Source organism: Sander lucioperca, chromosome 2 (genome assembly GCF_008315115.2).
Source record: "Sander lucioperca isolate FBNREF2018 chromosome 2, SLUC_FBN_1.2, whole genome shotgun sequence".
Lineage (NCBI taxonomy): Eukaryota > Metazoa > Chordata > Actinopteri > Perciformes > Percidae > Sander > Sander lucioperca.
This window is the reverse complement of record NC_050174.1, coordinates 46,692,801-46,716,094: the sequence shown is the minus strand read 5'-3', so window position 1 is coordinate 46,716,094 and position 23,294 is coordinate 46,692,801.

Below are 23,294 nucleotides of genomic sequence, written 5' to 3'. Positions count from 1 at the left end.
AATTAAAATAAAATGAATTGATGAGTTTGTGAGTAACTGAGTGTGTTTGTGTGTATGTGTGAACAATAATTTAGTTTCACACAAAAAAGTATCATGATCAGGCTTTTTGGCTGTGTCTGATGACTATAGTTACAGCGGAAACTGTCGATAGTGGCAAGACAGTCGTGGCTGTTTTAAGTAGAGGACATCGACAAAACAAACATGGATTATTAAAAAAAAAATAAATAAATAAAAAACACGGAGCAGTGGAGCCACAAACAGAAAGCTAAAAAGGGAGAAGGATAGCAGAGAGGATTTAATTAGGAGTAATATTCCAACCATCTTTTCAAAAGTTGGCTCGACGCTAATAAAAGAGCCTGGCGGCGCCCACGGTGATGCTAGCGATGAGTTTCTAAAATGTATGTTATGTACTGTGAAGAGATTAAACATTTTAAAAAAGGTGATAATTCAGGATTTATACAGCAACAATTACTGACAACTATCATTTTCAGCATCTTACTGATAATTGTATTGAAAATAAACATATGAAACAATTTTGTCTGTTTCTAGTATTCTCTTAATGTGATAAAAACACTAAATAATTTTGACTATGTATTGGTATGTAATTTACGGTGGTGTAAGGTGCTGGAAAAAGCTTTAAAATGGACCTTGAAAGTGCTTGAATTTGACCTTGGAAAGGGTGTACAAATTTTATATAACAAAACTTTTTAGTTTTTAAGTGTTTATCCACATCAGCTGTCCCCTTGTGCCCGTTTTAACCCAAACCTAACATCTTCCTCTTATTGATTTTCTACAGAATTCAGTCTTCAAGTTGTTCAGCGTAAGTACGCTAATGATTATAGTGTTTATAACAAAAATACCTAATGTAAGAAGTTATTTTCAACTATGAAAGTGAAGTTTTTTTCCTCCACAGAACAAAACAAAATGTATTCCTACAGAGGAAACTTTTCTGGGGCTAATTTCCCCACCTATTGAGTCACATTAATTTTTTAATAAATATTCTAAAAATGCCTTGGTTGTCCTTTTTAATTTTGGTTCTGCCTTTTATTATTATTATTATTATTATTATTATTATTATTATTATTATTATTATTATTATTATTATTATTATTATTATTATTATTATTTACATTTTTTTTAATCGCGATTAATCGCCAAATTTCTATAGTTATCACAATTAATTGCATGTTTTATCACATGAATAAAATTCTATTATTTTGGACGGAAAGCCATTCTTACCCGTGTATCTTAATTTGGAATCAAATGAATGCAAAGAAAGTTACTTCATGAACTTGACTTTAAGATTTGTAATTGTTTATTTACTGTAAACAAAAGAAATGTGTGAATCTGTCATTATTGCACAATTCCTACAAGTACCTAACCTAACTGAGATGTAACACTAACTTTGCTTATACAGTACAAACAATGGTCCAAAAACCAGATGCCACAGCAGGACATTTGTAACCTTTACGTTTTTCTAATAAGGAATGTAACAATTCTCCTGGACAGAAAAGAGGGTGGACAATGTCCTAAATGACAAACAGTCGGAAAAAAAACCCCGATACAAACAGTCCTAAAACCGTATGCTGATATACATAGTCAATATAGTGTGCAGTAACTTCTAACTAATTTTGATTACCCACTGATGTCCAGTGATCACAGGTTAATGAGACAGCATTTGCAGCACTTTTCAGCAGTTCCAGTTGGGCTGCTTTCTCAGTGTTATACAGGCTGCGTATGCGTGAAACTACTGTCCCCCTCCACAACTTTTTAAAAGTAAACTTTCCATTCAGAATCTTATTGGCATCCATTTCGGTGTCTCGCACTCGCCATCCACTCAAAACAGAACGTTAGCCTACTACTCTTTGGCCAGCTCGCAAGCCCAAACAAGTGTGTGCGGCGTGCCCGTTTTGTTTCCGGTCTAGCTAGATCCGATGTGGTGTTTTGGTGGAGTTTTTCTAACGTTACTAGTTGTTGTGAAAAAAAACTACAAAGTTCGCTAGGCCAAAAAGAACGTTAATCTCGCGATAAAAAAAAAAATTGACGCTGTTACAATGGGTTTGCGTTAACGCGTTTAACTGACAGCATCATCATCTCAATATTTTAATATAATACACATACCATGGGTTTTATGCATGTGTGACAGTGTGGTTTTATTATGATTTACTTCTTAGAAATTAATATATTATTTATGAATATTTATATTAATTTAATTGAGTGAGGCACTTACTTGTTTTAAGCACTTTTTGACTCCAGCACTTATTTTATTTTACTAATCTTTAATGGTATGTGTACCTTTTAACCTCAAGGGCAGGTAATTCAGTAAGTATTTTAGACCCTTTAAAAGTTTTAAGTCCTTTTTTTAATGTTAAATAACATACAGTATGTTGTATCTAATTTGTCTAAAAGGCAAAGATGTGATCTGGTATTTTGCCTGGACGACACCAACAGATGAATGGTAAAGGAAGATTGATTCAAAGTAGTGAGTGATACAGAGTGCACTGTAAAAACAAAAATATTTTCCTTATTGGGGGTGGGGACATTTTGGGGTAGCGTCAGCCCCCCTAAAATAGGCCTAACGACATCACTGGTTTTAATGCAGAAATGTTACTTATTGTACCTTTAACCAGTATATTCAGTAAGAACTTTGTATGATGTAACACTAATATCTTTTAGATTTTTTACAGAATGGTGAAATTTCCAGTGTTTGGTGTAAGCACGTTAATGATTAGTGTTTGTAACAAAATACCTAAAGTAAGAAGTTCATTTCAACTACGTAATTGATTACACATGTATTTTCCTCCACAGGGCACCAAACAAGTCCTTTTACAGGACAGCATGGACACCTACGAGTCCAGGATGTCCTGTAAATGGACATTACAGAGCAAAGGGCTCTGGGTCTGTAGCAAGCTGGAAATCCCTGCCATAGCTTTTTTTGTAAATGGTCTTACCGAGATTCAAAACTAACTATTGTGGGGTGTTGTGGAGATGCCAGCACTCTCAATAACTTTCTGAAAGAGAAAATGACTCCGAGCACATTATAGTTTAATATTAAGGCACAATAGCATAATGTGGAACTGTACTTCATTTAACTGGGAGAATACGCATTAATAACAGTCTTGTTCTGTGGTGCAACATTAACTTAGTTTAATGAGCTAATTTCCATCTGCTGGCTATTGAACAGCATGTCAAGGCAAAATGCGCCAAGACTAGAACGTTAATATTTCTATGATAAAACATTGTTCTTGTCATTATCATGGTTACTAAAGTCTAACCTGCATTATACCCTTTCAATAGTTAGATAACGTTAATTAACAGCAGTGGCAATCCTCGTTTTTCTGGCTAACGTTAGTTTACACGGCAACATCAGATACATATACTTTACAGGGTTACTCCTTATACGTAATAGAACTGGACATGTAAGCAATGAGCTACTAAGATTACTTTTACACTTGGCTGTTAAGCTTACCTCAATTTATGTAGCTAAGCTAACACTGTTAACAGCAGCTGCAATTTTTTTTTTTTTTTAACACAGTAATGCCACACTTTACTGCTGCTTTGAGGTTATTTTGAACAGAAATAGTTTATTAAATTAATTCCAGTCTATACTTTTCTGATTATGGTTGCTATTAAGAGAACGTCACTGTCTTCCTCCGTAGACATTTCACAATAAAAGCCTCCCATCAGCTTAAAGGGCATCACATTCCTGGGAGGCATTTAATTTGAAACAGTTACAGGAAGTACAGGAATTTCCGTGACAGGAGCTTGCTTAGCAATGGTTCCAAAAAATTAATTTACAAACTTAACTGCCTGGTCTAGTTGAGTGAAATGAACAATGCGGTGCTGCCACCTTTTGATCATCATATTCATACCACTATGATCAATTCTCAAATGTCTTTTTAGCGTAAAGCAGCCCGTTCTGCAGTCCTTTTTGTTAAATAACATACAGTATGTTGTATTTAATTTGTCTAAAAGGCAAAGATGTAATCTGGTATTTTACCTGGATGATACGTTAATGTAGAAAAGGAAAAATGGATCGGTCCGATGTGTTTAAATGATATTTAAAAAAAAAAAAAAAAAAAAAAAAAAAAAAAAGAGTTTCATTTTGTTTTCTACTGCCATTTCTATTGTGAGCAGTGATGCCTTGTATAGTAGGATAAAAAAAAATAGTTATTGATATGATAGATGGCTGTTTACATGTGAAACAAATAATTAGCTTGAGAAAGCCTGGGAGAAGAGAAGAAAAGCTCTTTACCGGGACATAAAGTGTATCAATCTTGGTTCTAACAGTTTGGATTATTTGCACAAAGACCCCGAAAACTCTGGACTTCCAGGCTCGATACAAAACCTTCTGTAAGGGCTACGAAGACACAAAAGACATCAGCAGAACGTGGCGACTGTTAGCTTTTAGCTCCAATAAACGGTATTTTTCTACTAGTTATTATTATAAAGTTATTAAGTTATGAATCAGGTGCTGTTTGTTTTATACGACAAGCTCTGTCTCAGAGGAAGTCAGATCAGCGGATCTTTGAGTGATCCGTTTGAGAACTCGTGGCCTAAGGCGTTCGATGCGTTTGACACCAAACCATGTTGGAGAAAGTGGCAGAGCTCAACAGTCCAGCACCCACACTGTAAAATATTTCCAGAATTTCACAAGATATAACTAATATTTCACAATAAATTACATTACCACTTCACAGGCTTTAACTGTGATATTTCAAAATATAATACCGTATTTAGACTTTTACTGTGAAATCCTTTTTCGAAGCGGCAACTAGTGATGTGCAATACCACTTAATTCCTATTCGATCCAATAGCAAGTAATACCCAGACTGACTTTCAGTAACCCAGTTGTTGGGTTAATGGTTTTGGACTGTGCCTCAATCTTCCTTGATTTGAACCCAACCAATTTTGAACCCAACCAGTGATCATTTTAACCCAGTGGATTAGTTACATTCAAGTTTGGGTTCCCTCCAACGGTCTCTTTTCCTCCGAGGCGGGAGAACACTTTTGGAAACGCTTAAGTTTTGTCATTTATTTTTTAGAACACTACCTCCGTCTTCGACAGAAACATGAGCTCGCTAGTTGTTAGTAAGTCATTTTCATAACGGGACAGCTTGTATAACTTTACCGAAAGCAACTGTTACTGCCCCCTCTAACGGCTACCACTGATGCTAATTAGCTAAGCAAACAGCTAGCAAAGGAGCCTATGCTTACTACAACATTGCTTGCAATCAAACAGCAGACTTTAGCTCCGGTTACTGGTTACTTGATCTTGATTCATGGTGGTCTACACCCAGGGTTGTAATATCCACACTTAGTCAGTATTGTCGGATAGGAGCATTTTAGCTCTGATAATCCATTTAGCAACAGTGATTTCTAGCCGACAAAGATTCAAGCATGCTATAAGGCTAGCGCAAGTTCAAGTATGATAGCGCTAATACTAGCTAGTTGGCTAATGTTGTAGCATGATACCTAAGATTTAACTTGAGAATATTTCTAATTCTCTGAGGGAGTGACACAAACAGTGCTTTTATACCCACTGTGTGGGTGTCTGGGGCAAATCACGAGACAAATTCACTATGATATGGAGGTATAACGTTTTAAAAAGATCGTTAATGCTAACCGCTAGCTAGCGCTAATTGCTGACTCATGCTGTAAGCTAGCTAGTAGTACAGTTAATAGCGAAGCATTGAAGGTGCATTGCACGCATTCTGTTGACAAAGTAATGTGTGTTTAGTGTAGTTAACACACTTTGATTGTAGAAATACCACTACATTGTGTTTTAAGTGATTATGAAAAAGACCACTAGCTAGCTACATGGCACTAGCGTCACTGTGTCCACGTATTGGCTAACGTTCTATCGAAATCTGTTCAAATACAAATATAAATGATCTATTATGTTTTCAGTTAATTTATGGTGTTAAACTAAAGTGTAACTTCTTACCTTTCTAACGTCTATATAGTTTTAACTGTTTACTTTAGCTTTTACAAGAGCTGGCTAAAGTACGCTATCAACGGTGATTTAGCCGTACGCTACACTTGGCCATAACCGGACACCTCTATCTCCTCGCTGTAGCTAGCTAAACACTGGCCGTTGCTGGTTTTTCGGGGGTATTAAGTCCCATCAATGCTGTCGAAACTACTGGATAGTACTTCCGTCCTTCACAATAAAATGACATGCTTCAATCAAATCAATTGGCATGAGGTTTTAGCTCCACGTGCAGACAGTCTTTGTCACAAGGTATAACATAAACATAACCCTAAGACTTGAATATTTGGATTTGTGCATTGGTGGTTAGAAATGTGGCCCCATGCGTTTGTGTTTTGGAAATGCTCATGTGATAAGGGAACATGATTTTCCTGACCATGATTCCTGTTACCCAGTGTTTTATTCCTGTTATTAAATTGTATTTTTCTTTTAAAAAAATAAAAGTTAAATCACTGTTTTTATCAGTTTTGTTTGGTCCATCATGTATGCTAAATCACAGTAATATATGAACATTCACAGCTAAATACAGTAATTCTAGAGCAGCCTACTGCTAAATTACAGTAATACGACGGAATAATTACTGTTAAGTCACTGTGACTGGCACACACAGCTGGCATTTCACAATTTACTGTAAAAATGATACAGTAACTTACTGTGAAAGTCATGCAACTGGTAACCTGCAATTTATTGTAAATTTACAGTCAAATAATTAACAGTGCAGCAGAAGCATGACTGCAGCCCCGTCCCTCTAACTGCCTCAACACCAACTAGCTAAGCTCCCCCCTAGTCTTCATGCGGCTTGCGGCGGGTAATTATGCACTGAAACCCAGCGGACTAGCAAAGGTGCCTGCATGCAGGCAACCCCACAAAAACCCGCTGACGTGCTCCCGAGACAGCTGCCCGGAAGCAGCTGACACTAACCACGTCGCCACAACACTACAACCCCCACCAACGGACTCCAAAAAGGGAATCCGCTCTTCAGCCTGCAGGGACAGCAGCAGCCACAGTACCGAATTCGGTACTTTTTGGGTGCCGACCGAATTACGTTGGTATTCCGAGGACAGTTTCATGTTATATCAAACCTTCCCTAATTTTGGTACCTGAGAGCATGTGGTGTCTGAATAATCGGATAAATGAGTTTGACCATGAAGCCATCTGTCAGTGGAAACTGCTATCAACCTGTTTAAGAGCTCTCAGCAATAAGATACAACACTTCTTTGTAGCGTCAAGTTCTACATTACGACTTGTAGATTAATCCAAAGTCCCACGAAAACGGAAAGAGTTTTTCCTCCATAAACTGCTCATGTGTGGTGGCTAGACGAAAAAGGAATGAGATGGGGGTTTGGATTAAAACATTAGAACAAACGGAATCAGATTACTATTAGATTTTGCTTAACTTCCGGCTGTAGCTGTATCCTTTCTAACTGCAACAACCCCCAAGTAGGCGTGGCGCCAGTGCCCATTATGCTTATTGAATAATCTAGCTACGATATAACGCTCACTCTGACCAATGAGCGAGCAGCTGTGTTGTATTTAAACCCATGTTTGGCCTCCATTTTCTTCCAAAATGCCAGGTAAAAAAAATGCAGAGAATGCTGAAGAAGCAGATGAAGAAGCAGCACTTCAACCATTTCTTCCAAAATGCCTGGAAGAAGCAGAAACCGACACAGCTACAAAGGATAACTGAGGATAAAACAATAAGTGAAGCAGTTTGCATTCAAATTTCAACACAACAAATGTAATAAGACGCCCAGCGGAAATTTTCAAATGAAGCTTCAAGGACCACATCATTTAGATCAGGGGGCAGCAAACTTTACCATCAAGAGTCATTCAAGGGGGAAATCTGCCTGAAACCACAAACATTTGAGCCTTATAAAGAAGGAAACAGTCAATGAGTCTTAATGAGCCTATCAACATTACTAACAGTTAGAAATGAACATCTGTTAATATGGTGGCGTTGGTTGCCATTTCTATGGCCCCGTCTTTGACAGTCTATAGAGCATACTAGATGTGTCTCTGGACCCGTCGCTGTGCTCCACCACTCACATGGTGCTGCTTTACCTGCCTCCGTTGGGTCCCAGGAAGGACAGGATCTGTCCCTCGTAGAACCGCAAGTAGTCCATGTAGACACTAGGCTCCTCCTCCATGTTATTGTTTGTATGTTACTCAGCAAAAGGTGAAAATAGGGGCAAGGTTGCACGACTATTAAAATGATTTTAACTTCTAGGCGAGGAACGAGAAGTGAGAAAACAGCTTTATCTCACGCATCCGTTTTTTTTGTTGAATATATAGCTATTGTAAAATTATACAATTTTGTCACTTCCCCCAAAACAATGGTAGGGGAAACCAACCCCATCCACCATCCCACCCATATTATTATTATTTTTTTTTTTTTTTTTTTCTTTCCTCACAAAATTATGTAAGTGGGCCCAGGTGATGAGGGCCAAACATTACTGGCACAAAACCTTTTGTAAAAGGTTAATAGTACTTAGCATTTTGTATTCAGATGTTAAATGAAAGAAAATCAAATACTGAGAAAAGTGCATGAATTAAACAGTTTACTGTTTCAGACAAGTTGTAAATGTTTCTTAAAACATTTCATTTAGACAGTTGTATAAAAATGTAGAGTAGAGGGATAATGAGATACCTTTTGTGTGATGTGATGCATTAACCACTTGCAGTTTTCCATTGTTAACGCCAGCCTCAATGGAAAACAGCTCTGCCCAACAGAACAGGATTCTGACTGTGAAATTATAAAAGCATCAGATGATTAGTGGGATCATTTTTCTAACCAGAAAAAAAAAAAAAAGATATGTTACAGTTCATCTGGGACTGTGCGTATGCATGGTGATTAAATTCATACAGCTCACTCCTAACCCTAATTTAGTCCAGATTTGACAAGTCTAGGTATAGTGGTTTTGGATCTGGACCTGGTCTAATGTGGTCTACGTATGAAAAAAACTGAAATCTCCCTTTATTGCATTCTCATAAAGACAAAGCTTTCACAAATCTAAGTGTGTTTTAGACATAATTAATAATATACCTAAATGACTAACACGCTTTTAACACAAGAGGTTAAAAAAAAAATCAAGTCACTCATCAATGTAAGTTATGTTTCCCTGCTGAATCGGACGCTAACTGAGTGTTAAAGTTGTGTTCTTGTTAAACAGAGCACGCTATTTTGAGATTAAAAGTAACTCACCATAGTTTTGTTTAGCAGTCTGCTGTCCAAGAGCTCTGGAGGAAACTGCTAACTTAAAGTCTCAACAGCCACACAGCTGTTTCAGGTGATCTGGCTGATTGTGTGGGCGGGGTTACACTGATTGATTGACATCTTCCTCCTGTTAGAACGGGACTAATGACAGCTTCATCATTCTTATTGGAAGAAATTCCCATCTAAGCTCCGCCCACCTTCAGCCTGAGCAGAGTTTAATCAATCAGAAGAAGTGAAATCACCTGTGTGCTGTTCACTGCTCTCAGTGCTGGAGTGTAACTAAGTACATTTACTCCAGTACTGTCCTTAAGTCCAAATGTTGAGGTACTTGTACTTTATAACTTTATATTTGAGAAATATTGTACTTTTTACTCCACTACATCAATCTGACAGCTTTAGTTACTTTACACATTAAGATTTCTGCACACTAAACACATGTAGTTTATAAAATCTGATGTTTTATTCTAAATGAAACTAGCCAACAATATAACAGCCTACAAGTCCATCTGAAATGATTAGACCATTAAACACACAACTGTTTGGATCCTTTACACTTTCTAAAATGTTTTAATACTTTAACTACATTAAAGTGTGTAAATACTTACACACTTTTACTTTCAATCCAGGACTTTAACTGTAACACAGTATTTTTACAGTGTGGTATTAATACTTTTACTGCAGTAATCTGAATACTTCCAGCGCTGACTGCACTTCATGGTTTCAAAGGCCAAAAAGCAGCTGAATCTGATTGGTCGAGGGCCACAAAGGAACATCCTGATATTGATTGAGCAGAGCAACAATCAGAACACAAAGAACAGAAACCCAGAAGAACAGGAAATACATCACTTCATCAACATACGTAGGTTGATGCTTTTAATAGCTTTCTTATTTTTAGATTATTGAATTGATGAAATGTTTGAGTTAATTTTCAAAGATTAAAAAGGATGGTTTGTGGTTAGCAACGTTAGACTTCTAAATATGAAAGTTATATAGTAACAGGATCAGATTAATGGTGGAAGCATTGGACAAACGGAAAGCTTTGGTATGACAAGGAAAATTCAGATTCAATATGTTGGAAATAGAAAAACCACAGGACCAAACTAAATGTTCAGGAGCCGAGTTTCCAAAAGGAGCAGTCACCACTAATGTCCTGTTTGTATCTTTGCAGGGATAAAAGCCATGAATCATTTTAAGAGACGCCTCTTTAATCTGATCTGGAATCAGATATTTTAAAGGTAAGCAGCAGATTTTCATTTTCATTTTTCATGCTAGTCCAGGAAGAGAACAGAGACAGTTTCATTTTGAAATAAAGCACGTGTGGCGGATATTATTGCTGTTTTTTCTGAGGAGAAACAGACTGACCAAGCTCAGAAACATGTGTCCAGCAGTTAGTCTGAACTCTCTCCTCCAAGGCAGTGTTTCTCAAACAGGGGTACGTACGAGTACTAGGGTACTATGTAGTACTGCAGGGGGTTGTGACAAAGTGGGTGATGCACTCACCACTTGTCCCTGTGCTAATGTACTTATTTTACATATTTATTTTACACATTGCTCTAGTTGGTGTTCTACAGCTATATCTTTCTACATGGTTTACTAAACCTCCCACTGTTCTCCAGTTATCATGTCTCTGTTTAACAACCTTTTTCTGACATCCATCTTAGCTGCAGCCGGGGATCAAACCGTGGACCTTCTGCTGCTGTAACTAAGCTAACTCTGGACAACAGCGTCCTCATGTGGCCAAACGACGCAGCTGCATTATTAACCAGAGCACATGGAGAAGTGCATCAGTTCAATGACAACATCAAGGGTTTCTACTTTAGGAAGAAAGCTGCAAACATTAAACTCTTTGTTTTTGTTTTTGTTTTTTTTCCCATCAATATTTTTTTATTGATTTTCAACATAATAAAATAATCAATGTACATACATATAAAACATGTTTGACACTTTAAGGAAAACACAAATGTAAATGACAGAGACATTAAGAATAATAAAAAGGTAATAAAAAAACTTTAAAAAAAACTAAGTAACAATAACTAAAGCATCTCATCATATCCTATTATATTTGACACAGCTTCTCAATCAGCCATTAGTACTTCATTTCCACCATGTTCAAGAAAGAATTAGAAAGGGTTCCAGATTTTCTCAAACCTCCTATATTTACCTTTCACAATATAAGTTACCTTTTCCAAAGATATACTTATTGCCATTTCTTTCAACCAGTTACCTATACTTGGCGCCTTTATGTTCTTCCATTGTAAAGCAATAAGACGCTTTGCTTGTAATAGATACATTTCACATCCTTCCAAAATTTCATTATATGTTCACATTCAATACAATGGTATAGAGTGCCTTTGAATGTGATACATTTAACACATGTCTGGGGTATTTTCATTATATTTGTGTAACGTGGTGGGACTTATGTAAGTTCGCATCAGCCATTTATATTTCAATAGTTTCTGTCTGACATTTACTGTCTGGGTTTGAGCTTCCTTGCATGTCTTCATCCAATCATTCACATGAATGGATAAATTAGCTAAGGAGGCGGTCAAGAAAGGAAATGTAGAACTGAATATTAAACTGTCAAAATCATAGGGGAAAAGCATTGCGTGGAGGGACATTTCCAAACAGTGGCAACACTATTGGGATAGTGTAAATAAAGGGAGACACTTGCATACAATACATAAAGTAGGAGGAGTGAGTAACAGTGGGGTTAACCGAAAAGAGCCAGTCATTATCAGTAAATTGAGAATTGGTCACAATAGATTGAACAGTAGCTACACTTTTTATATATATATTTATATGGGAAAACACCCAACTGGGCATTGTAGTTTGTGTGAGGAAATGGAGACAGTAGACCATGTCCTGATGTCGTGCAGGAAATACAATCAAGAAAGAGGGGTCATGCTCGCAAGATTGTGTAAGTTAGGACCAGTGGAAATCAGGTTCAAAGAAGTGGGGTTTCAGAAAATAATGAAATGAAATAAATAGATAACGAGTAATTACCAGTAGGAGGCAGTAATGCATACGCAACTGTCGCCCCTGTACGTGCATGCCTGGGAAGATGGCTAATCAGCGAGGTTAACTGAAAACAGTGAGTGATACAGAGTGCAATTATAAGTTGTTGTTCACGACTTTTACTTGCTTAACTTTAGCTACGTTTACTTTAAGTAAAGATTAAGGGATATTTTAGTTGGCTATGGTAAACAATAGTCTAGCTTGAATGAATGAGAAATGACTAACCTAGTTAGATAGACCTATATACAGATCTATATTCTTTGCCATTAATATGGCATGCTATCTCTATAGCTAGTATTAAAAACAATAGCAGTCCCCACAGAATGTTGTCACTGAAAACTAAATGCTGAATATTTTGTACCAGAACATCGATATCATATAATTTGGAAAAAATAACGCTGTGCTTAAAGATAATTCATATTACTCGGTTCCCTTATTTTTAAAATACCATTGTATGATATTGAAATAGGAAAGTTACAATAGTACGGAGCCCCCCTGGGGTCAGTTTATAAAAAAAATTAAACCTTGTGCACAGATTACAAATCAGATCCTGAGGGATGTCTGTCTGTCTGTCTGTCAACATTACCCCTAAGATTAGGCAGGCCATTGGGGCTCTATCATTCTCTGACTGTAATGTTGTGCGAAATCTGGCTGTCATTTTTGACAAATCTGTGTGTTTTAACAGTCATGTGAAATCTGTGGTTCGTTCCTGTTTTTTTCCATCTCAGGAATATTGCTAAGATTGGATCTGTGGTTTCTAAAAAAGAGATGGAGATGGTTGTTCATGCTTTTATTTCTTCACGTTTGGATTATTGCAATGTACTGTACACTTGTTTAAACAAATCATCCATGGACAAATTGCAAGTTGTACAGAATGCAGCAGCAAGACTTTTGTTTACGACCAGCAGGAGATCGCACATTACTCCTGTCTTGGGCTCTTCATTGGCTACCGATTGGTTTTAGAGTGCATTTTAAAATTGTAATCATTACTTAGAGCCTTGCATGGCCAAGCTCCCTCTTACATCCAGGATCTATTGCACGCACACACTTCTGGTCGCTCTCTGAGGTCTTCAAGCCAAGACCTTTTTAACTGTTCCCAGAACACGTTTTAAAACGAGGTGATCGTGCCTTTTCTGTGGTGGCTCCAAGGCTCTGGAACTCTCTCCCTTTAGCCTTGAAAGCCTTGGATTCTGTGGAAACGTTTAGAAAACACCTAAGACACATCTTTTTAGACAAGCATTTAATTAGCCATGTGGTTTTGTATTTTATGTTTTTATTTATTTTACTGTAAAGCACTTTGTGACCCCTCTTGTCTGTGAAAGGTTCTATATAGATAGTTTACTTAGTTACTGTCTGTCTGTCATGTACGTACGTGGTTGATGAATGTAGATATGTGTTGATTAGCTCTCATAACGGGCGGGGGGGGAGTTCACTGCCACGAGTCCATGATGCTAATGTCTGATTACTCCTCTGATGTAGAAGTAGCCTACACTGTAAGCCAGTAGCAGGCTGTACAGTGGAGTTGCATATTAAGGTGTTCAGGGTATAACACCTTAAGGTAGGGTAGAATTCTACAAGCAGCAATACCACAGGCCAAGCATTCGGCCCGTTCCAAACTGGCACATTTTGAACGGGCTCTGTACTAGTATACATAAAACAGACAGTCTGCTGTGCACGACGACACCAACAGATGAATGGTGAAGGAAGATTGATTCGAAGTACTGAGTGATACAGAGTGCACTGTAAAAATAAAAATATTTTCCTTATTTGGGGTGGCTTAGGAACATTTTGGGGTAGCGTTAGCCCCCCTAAAATAGGCCTAACGACGTCCCTGGTTTTAATGCAGAAATGTTACATATTGTACCTTTTTAACCAGTATATTCAGTAAGAATATGTATGATGTAACCCTAATATCTTCCTCTTTTTGATTTTCTACAGAATGGTGAGCTTCAAGGTCTACTGCGTAAGTACGCTAATGATAGTGTTTATAACAAAAATACCTAATGTAAGAAGTTAATTTCAGTATGTATTTTCCTCCACATAATAAAACCAGACATGTCCCTCTGCAGGACATTCTAGACATTTTTAACATCTGTCCAGAATGTCCTGTAGAGGACATTGTATTGTCGTGAGAATTGTACTATAATACTGTAGACAACTGAGGCTCCCCGCCTCAGTTCATGGCAGACTAATAAGAATCCATCAGGATTACCAGGTATGTATTTTAAATGGTCTTACCGAGATTCAAAACTAACTATTGTGGGGTGTTGTGGAGATGCCAGCACTCTCAATAACTTTCTGAAAGAGAAAATGACTCCTTACATATTTGAGCCCATCATAGTTGAATATTAAGGCACAATAGCATAATGTTGAACTGTACTTCATTTAACTGGGATAATAATACACATTAATAACAGTCTTGTTCTGTGGTGTAACATTAACTTAGTTTAATAAGCTAATTTCCATCTGCTGGCTATCGAACAGCATGTCAAGGCAAAATGCGCCAACAGTTAGCAAGACTATAACATTTTGGGGTAGCGTCAGCCCCCCTAAAATAGGCCTAACGACGTCCCTGGTTTTAATGCAGAAATGTTACTTATTGTACCTTTAACCAGTATATTCAGTAAGAATATGTATGATGTAACCCTAATATCTTCTTTTTGGTTTTCTACAGAATGGTGAAATTTCCAGTGTTTGGTGCAAGTATGTTAATGATTATAGTGCTTATAACAAAATACCTAATGTAAGAAGTTAATTTCAACTATGTAATTGATTATTACACATTTTCCTCCACAGGGCACCAAACAAGTCCTTTTACAGGACAGCATGGACACCTACGAGTCCAGGATGTCCTGTAAAGGGACATTTAAGAGCAAAGGGCTCTGGGTCTGTCGCAAGCTGGAAATCCCTGCCATAGCTTGCAACAAAGTAACAAAAGTATCAATACCAAAAGGTATGTTGTTGTTGGTGTTTTTTTTTTTTTAACTGGTCTTACCTGAGATTCAAAACTAACTATTGTGGGGTGTTGTGGAGATGCCAGCACTCTCAATAACTTTCTGAAAGAGAAAATGACTCCTACATATTGAGCACATCATAGTTTAATATTAAGGCACAATAGCATAATGTGGAACTGTACTTCATTTAACTGGGAGCATACGCATTAATAACAGTCTTGTTCTGTGGTGCAACATTAACTTAGTTTAATGAGCTAATTTCCATCTGCTGGCTATTGAACAGCATGTCATGGCAAAATGCGCCAAGACTATAACGGTAATATTTCTATGATAAAACATTGTTCTTATCGTTATTATGGTTACTAAAGTCTAACCTGCATTATACAGTTTCTAATAGTTAGATAACGTTAATATGCAATCCTCGTTTTTCTGGCTGACGTTTACATGGTAACATCAGATACATATACTTTACAGTGTTACTCCTCTTATATGTAATATAACTGTGGACATGTATGCAATGAGATATTAAGATTACTTTTACACTTAGCTGTTAAGCTTACCTTGATTTATGTAGCTAAGCTAACTTTGTTAGCAGCAGCTGCTGTCAGGTTGTTAGTGTCTCTTTGGATTATTTTTTTACACAGTAATGACATACTTTACTGCTGCTGCTTTGAGTTTTCTTTTAACAGAAATAGTTTTTTATTAACAAATTAATTCCAGTCTCTTACTTTTCTGATTATGGTTGCTATTAAGAGAACGTCAATGTCTTCCTCTGTAGACATTTCACAATAAAAGCCTCCCATCAGCTCAAAGGGCATCACATTCCTGGGAGGCATTTAATTTGAAACAGTTACAGGAAGTACAGGGATTTCTATGATAGGAGCTTGCTTAGCAATGGTTGCAAAAAATGAAAAGTAGAAGGGATTGAAAACAAATGGTGAATGAAAACCATTTTTATTTTTTACTTATTTGGTCTACGGTGGGCATCACGAAATGTCGGACCGCGCTTTGCACCCAGACTGAGTGACGTTCTATCCGGACCTGTGAACAATTTCTGATAAATTCAATGAGAATAAATAATAATCTTCATGGACTGCTAAATGTGCCTGCCCTTATGGTTCTTCCTGGGAATGTCGCCACAGACACTCAGTTCCCTTTCGATCAGGAGCAGAGCTTAACCTCGCTGCAGCACAGGTTTCCCCCTTCGATATGTTTCCCCCTGCCAATCTGAATTTGTCTCTCCCCATTCATGACCATACATATGTTTTCAGAAATAAGGTCTCATGGGGTCCACCAGAAGGGGAGGGACTTTGCCTCTCTATTTGTTCAGCTATTATTTTAATCCCAGTTTTTGTGCAAGTTACGATTATACTAGTCCAGTATACAGTTTAGCTTGGGTACAAACATTTACTCGCCATGTGGCAGACAGCCACATAGATATAGATGGATATAATTTATTAATTCTATATTCTTTAAATTAATAATAATAATAAAAAAATAATAAAAAAATGTTAAATCTAGTACAGAGTCTAATCTACAAACCAGTTGGTATTTTTGAAGCATGAGTAGAACTAAGGCACTGTCTCTTAAATTACTATATAAAAAAAAATTAAAAATTAAAAAAATCAGGGTTGTTGATTGCACATTTTCTCTGATTTCTGTGTCTGTTTACCTTGTAGCTGGCTTTTGCTGACCGTCCCCTGCGGGTACAGAATAAGGTTCATGGTAATGAGGAAGTGCAACAGAGTCGGATTATTTAGTTAGTTTAGTTAGTTCCAAATGCACTTCTTATATACAGTATGTAGCATGCCATTTTAGGCCTGCAGATATTTCATTATGTGCAGCTATTTCATAATGTAACTAAATGACAAAAAAAGTCTGTACTGTTATAAAACCTTGCCATTTACATTGTTGTATTCTGTAGAAGTGCTGAGCTGCAGGCCAGGAACAAGGCCTACCCACGGCATCTGTAGAGCAGCTACCCTGCAGAGCCACACGTTGGTAAAGAGGGACACATGCACGCACACTGAACATGACAGACATACAGTCGCACCTACACATTAAACATACCTAATTAGTAGTCAAAACAGTGACAAATATGGAGGTATAATGCACAGGGGGTTGTTGTGGCACCACACCAAAATATATACAAACCTTGATTTACACATTAATCACAACTGTAAATCTGACTTAAAACCATATGGTTGACTAGAGCAACTAGTAGTTGACCACTTAAGTAGGTGAGTAGTTTGAACATGGCAAATGGACTGTCTGTCTGTGTTAAAAAGGCTTTCTTTAAATACAAATAAACAAGAAAGGAAGACAACACAAGCACAAAACAATACAGCACAGAAGCAGAAAGATTAGCAATAAAACAAAGAGCAGAATTACAAGCTAAAACTACAGAGATTCAAAAAGACACAGCTGCTGGAGTAAAATAACATTCATAGATTGCAAACCATGAAAATAATAATAAAATAAAATAATTAAAAATATAGTTCTAATGCTGACATGTAAATGTCTTTTAGCTGCTTAGTAAAATACTTGTGTTGAATTCTCTGTCTCTCTGTGTCTGCAGAGTCCTGTTGGGTCTGTGGACCTGTCCGGCTGTGGACTCCATCCTGCTTCCCTCCAGCAGCTCCAGCAGACCTCAGGCCTGGGGAAGACAGCTCTGACTCGCATCATTTTCAGTTTTAATAAATAAAATGTTTTGAAATAAATACAGTCTATGAAATTTGAGGGTTGGTAAATTTGAAGGACTAGACTGCAGTCAAATAAACTGGCAACTGTGTGTAAGTAAGTAAAGTAAGTAAAGTTTATTTCTATAGCACATTTAAAAACAGCTTGCGCTGACCAAAGTGCTGTACATAGCGCATTAGCCATAGGGTAATAAAATAAAATACACTTATTTGTTACAGTGATTTAGGCTAAAATGACATCAAAAGACAAACTTAATTACAAACATCGCAGGATGTGTGTACATCTGAACCTGAAAAGCTATTATCTGCCCTTTATTATGGGCAAAGTAATATCTGTAGAGACCTTCTAGCCCATTCACAGATAATTTTGTCTGTACGCCCTCTGGTGATTCAGCAAATACTGTAACGTGCAATGCATTGAGCATAAACGTGCATGCTCGTAGGGCACGCCTTCTACCAGCGCAAGTATACCCGCACCTTTTGCGATTTAAAAAAAAAAGAAAAAAAGGCAGCTGGCAAAACATAACTGCCACCCATTTTCCTGGGGCTTCAGCCAAGGGGGTAAGCTTCGCTTCAGAGCTCGAACCTCCTATGGCGCAATTTTGATGCTACAAAGCGATCACCCGACGTTAGCATTCCATTGAATGCCATTCATTTTGGCGTCACTTTGACAGCGAATAACTTTACATCTGAAGCGTTTAAAGACTTTATTTGTCCATTGTTTATTTCTAAAGAAACATGACAATGTATAAAAGGCTCCATTACCTTGTACCTCACATTATGGCTCCGTAGCAGACGTTTTTGTAAAAATAGGCTAACGATTGTGTCATAACCACGCGACTTACTGTCGCATAGTAGAGGAATTACCGTATAGTACAGGAGAAGCTTGCAGGCAGTTTCGACTTACATTAGCTGTTTAAGTTTAATTACTAATGTTAACTAGCATTTTGGTTAGCAATAATTAGCCTGTGTCCATGTTATCTCCTTACATATACCTACGCTCTCCATCTCTGCAAGATTGGGAATGATTGAGATTTCTCTTGGCACAGCTACCAGAAGACTTACAACTTTCAGACAGGTTGCTCATGTCACATTTACGTCGTCTCTCTCAGTTGGCTCACAAGAAAAGTGATTCTAATATCTTTCACTGGTCCAGAGCAACGGGATCTGTTGGTCCATTCTTATATACTGTCTATGGCTTCAGCCCCGAATGTTTTGAGTGTAACCCTGAATGGATTTTGAGAAGTTGACTAACAAATATGACACCGGTAGCCTGGATGCCAGCCAAACTTAGGCCCGCCCAGGGAGTAGCAGGGTGTTGCTACTGTAGGCTATAACAATACACCGGGCGCCCGCAAAGTCGTAGATACTTGCCTGATCGCCTGGCCATTCATACCGGACACTTATTTCTCCGCTGCGGTCACAAAGGCTCGCCCTGACATTCTTACCCTAACCATAACCAAGCCCACTCCTCTTGCCTAAACATAACCCTCCTCTTGCGTAAACCTAACCAACCCAACCAGAGCAGGCAACGAGTACTAGCCATTCAGGTATGAGTTCCCTAATGAATATTCATGAGTCTTCCCCTACCATCCTGCAAAAAAGAATTTCGTGATCAGGCACGTGTCCAAGACCGGTGTGTTTTCACTCTTATAGCCTACAGCAACACCCTGCTACGCCAAGATCAGACAAGCAAAGCCCATGACGTGTTGTCGCCATAGCCGCTGCAAGCAATGGTAATTAGACTATCCCAGAGTGATAAAGACAAGAGAAGGCAATTAAGACTGATTATTTTGTGTTTGATACATTTGTCATGTAGCCTACCAACAATACATTTGATTTAATGTGTATTACATTTCCTATTACCTTTATTTTTTACATAAATTGTCATTGCATATGCACCTCTGGTATTTACTTTTTTTTACATAATGGCAATGTACCTATGTAGGCTACTTAAAATAAAAAAATAAAAAATAGAACAAATGCAACTCACTCAATGGGTTGACTCACTTGATTTAGGTCCGTGGTGTCGTGCGACACCAGAAACTTGTAGTAGTTTCTTGTCACCTACGCAGGTGAACGCAGGCTTGCGGAATTTTCCGTGACATCGGCTGCCAACGTAAAGTTCGAGATTGGATGTTGACTTCACCGTGTTTCTTGTTCTTGCACCTTAATCACTAGGGGCCCGTTTCAGAAAGCCCTGTACTACGAATCAAGATCAGCATGCCCTGGATTAATTTCAGTTACCCGGCTTCACCTAACCTACCAACCGCGGTCCGGCATAAGCTGTGTCACGACGGTGGTTAACAACTAGTTTAATCAACCCAAGGTTTCCCAATCAGCGATGCGCGCGTTCACATAAAGGAAGCGGGGTTTGCACAGCACGACCAAACATCTACCAGAGGTGCATATTTTACATAAGAAGAGCACACTATAATTCTACGTAAATATGAAGAACATAGACACGGTTTTACAGGCAAAACGCAATACCGTCGCTGCTTCCTAAAACAGGAGGAAAGCTGGCAAAAAAATAGCCAACGCTGTAAATGCGTGTTACAACACTTATCAATATTGTAATGACTCGCACACAGGCCAGAGTTCAGTTAGCTTGCTTATTAGCCAAAAGCACCACCTACAGGCATTAACACACAGAGGCCTGAGTCTCGGCTGGAATTCAAAGAGGCAGAACTTCCCCAACCCACTGACTATATCCCCAGGGGATCCGCCCCCTCTCGCCAGGCTGCCAACCATCAGCTGGCCCGGGATTATATGTAGCTCCCTCCCTGAAAGTCCCTTGACCCCGAGGGAACAACAATCACCCACGCACAGTCAAACAGTTAGGTAAGCAGTTTAACAGTTAAACAGTCCCTGAGGTGAGCGGCGACCACTTCAAACAAAGTCTCTCAGATGGGCATGCGGCCTTCTCTGCCTCCGGGGCCGTGCCAGGAACACAATATCATGTGTGGGACTCCCCCTCAACTCTAGGAGTGTGGGAGAGAGAGGCACTGGGGAGGGGGGCAAGGTGGGAGTCCAACACCCTACAGGGGCCTACCCAGTCACTGTCCAGCTTAGGGCAACAACCTTTTTTCCTCTGTGGGCTGTAGACCCAAACCAGCTCTCCTGCGTCCACGTGGCGGCCTTTGTAATGCAGGTCGTAGTTTCTGTGTTGTCTCACCCCTGCGTTCTGCAGCTGCACACGTGCAAAGTCGTGGGCTGTCTCTAGGCGGTCCTGCAGTCTCCGCGCTTACTCTCATCCTGGGGGCACAGCTGGAGTGTCAGGGGGGAGGCCAAAGGCCATTGCTGGTGGTGTGTGGCGCTCTGTACCCAGCATAAGCAGGGCTGGTGTGCAGGCGGTAGATTCTTGGACGGTGGACCAACAGGCCATCAGCACGAGTGGGAGGCGCTTATCGTGGCCACGTTGGTGTTTAGCGGTGATGATGGCCAGTTGTTGGACCAGGGTCCTGTTGAAGCGTTCTACTAAGCCATCACTCTGCAAGTGTAGGGGGTGGTGCAAGTTTTGTTTTTGCCCAGTCTATGACACAGGTCGGCGAATACACGTGACTCAAAGTTCCTCTGCCTCCTAGTCATGGAGGGCATAAGTCTCTGGCCATTTGGTGAAGTAGTCCATAACTGACAGCACATATTTGTTTCCTTTATCAGTGACTGGGAGTGGGCCGACTATGTCCACCCCGACTCTTTCCATGGGCGTGCCGACTGGGAACTGTTGGAGCTGGGCAATGGACTCTTTAGGGGGGCCTTTCTTTGCTGTGCAGCTCTCACACCGCCTGCAGAAGTCCTCTACATCCCTCCTGAACTGCCCCCAGTAGAAGCTCTGTCGTAGGCAACAAAGAGTTTTGATGACCACCCCCCCCGTGGCCCCATGAACTGTCTTCAGCACTGCCGGCCTCTTTCTCTGGGGACCACCAACTGCTACCTCAGCTCTCCTGTCGCTGGATCTTTCCGGGATAGCACCGCATCGGTCAGCCGTAGGGCCTGGAACTTTGCCCACAGCCCCTTTGTCGTCGTGGAGAGCGGTGCCACCTCTTCCCAAGGTGGCTGTGTCTGCATCTCCACCCACTGGAGCACTGGCAGTATGTCCATATCGGCCTCCTGCTGCTGTCTCCACTGCGTTGGTGACATTTCAGTTAGCTCGCAGCCCACTGCCACCGCGGCCCGGCTAACCGGGGCTGCCTCCTGTCACTGTAGCTCCCTGTCTCGTGTATCCTTCCGTTCACAGTGACGTCATCCATCCTCAATGTAGGGTCGGCGGGACAGGGCATCAGCGTTGGAGTGGCGGGCTCCTGTGGCCACGGTTTGCGCAGAACGCAATCTTTGGTTTAGCAAAGGGAGAGAGGCACCTGCCAGTATCCGGACCTCAAGTCCAGCGACGTGAACCAGGCTGACCCCACTACCTGGTCTAGGGTTTCACCAACCCGTGGCAGGGGGTAGGAGTCCTTCCTTGTCACCCCGTTGAGCCACATGTAGTCCACACAGAACCTCCACTGCCAGTTCTTCTTTAGGACCATAACAACAGGGTCGGCCCACGGGCTGTCAGACGGCTCCACAATGCCCGCCTGCTGCATCTCCCTGTTATGGGTCAGCTGTCTCTTCCCCGTCCTGTTTGTTTGTTCTCTCCCCTTTTCCCCTGTGTGTCTGTCTGTGTTGTGTTTGCCTCCACCTGGATTGGGCTAGAGGCGTATTCATGAGGAACTAGGTCAAGGAGCGTGGCCGTTCATTCCTGCACAGTTACCTGCACAACTGTAGCGCATTCCATGATTCACCTCAGCAGTACATATACCCGGGCTATTCACCTCATCAGCGCCAGATCGTTACAACTACCCATGTGGTAACTTGGCTCAGTGTCCTTTACTTGTTTGCTAGAGATTCTGCTAACCTTTGTTCTTGTGTCTGGATCCCGCTCTAGACCTGCTGCCTGCTCTGCTGTTTCCTGCTGTGCTGCTTGCTTAGCTGTTGTCTGCTGTGCTGCAGTCTCTGCTGTTGCTGCTATCTCAGCTGTTACCTGCTGAGCTGCCACTCTGTCTGCCGTCTCCACAACTGGATTCCTCAATGAGTCAGAGTGGACGCTCCTCCGCCTGCCCGCCTCAAGTCTCTGTCCAGCCTTGGATTCTCCACTGCCTGTCTGCCTCAAGCTTTGGACCTGACCTGGTGCAATTCTGCCCTGACTCTGAATTCTTTGACCCTTTAAATTCAGACTGTTTATTAAAACACCTTTACAAAACTGTTTACCTTTTACAAAACCTGTTTACTGTTTACGGGTTGGAACCGTGAGCTTAACACTCCCACAACACCTTATTCGCTGCTTCCTGGTGTGCCAGTGGGAGGTGATGAGGGCGTGACTTGATAGGCGGGCTGTCCCCTTTATGTCATGCTGTATTAGGTGTGTGCACTCCACGTCACCT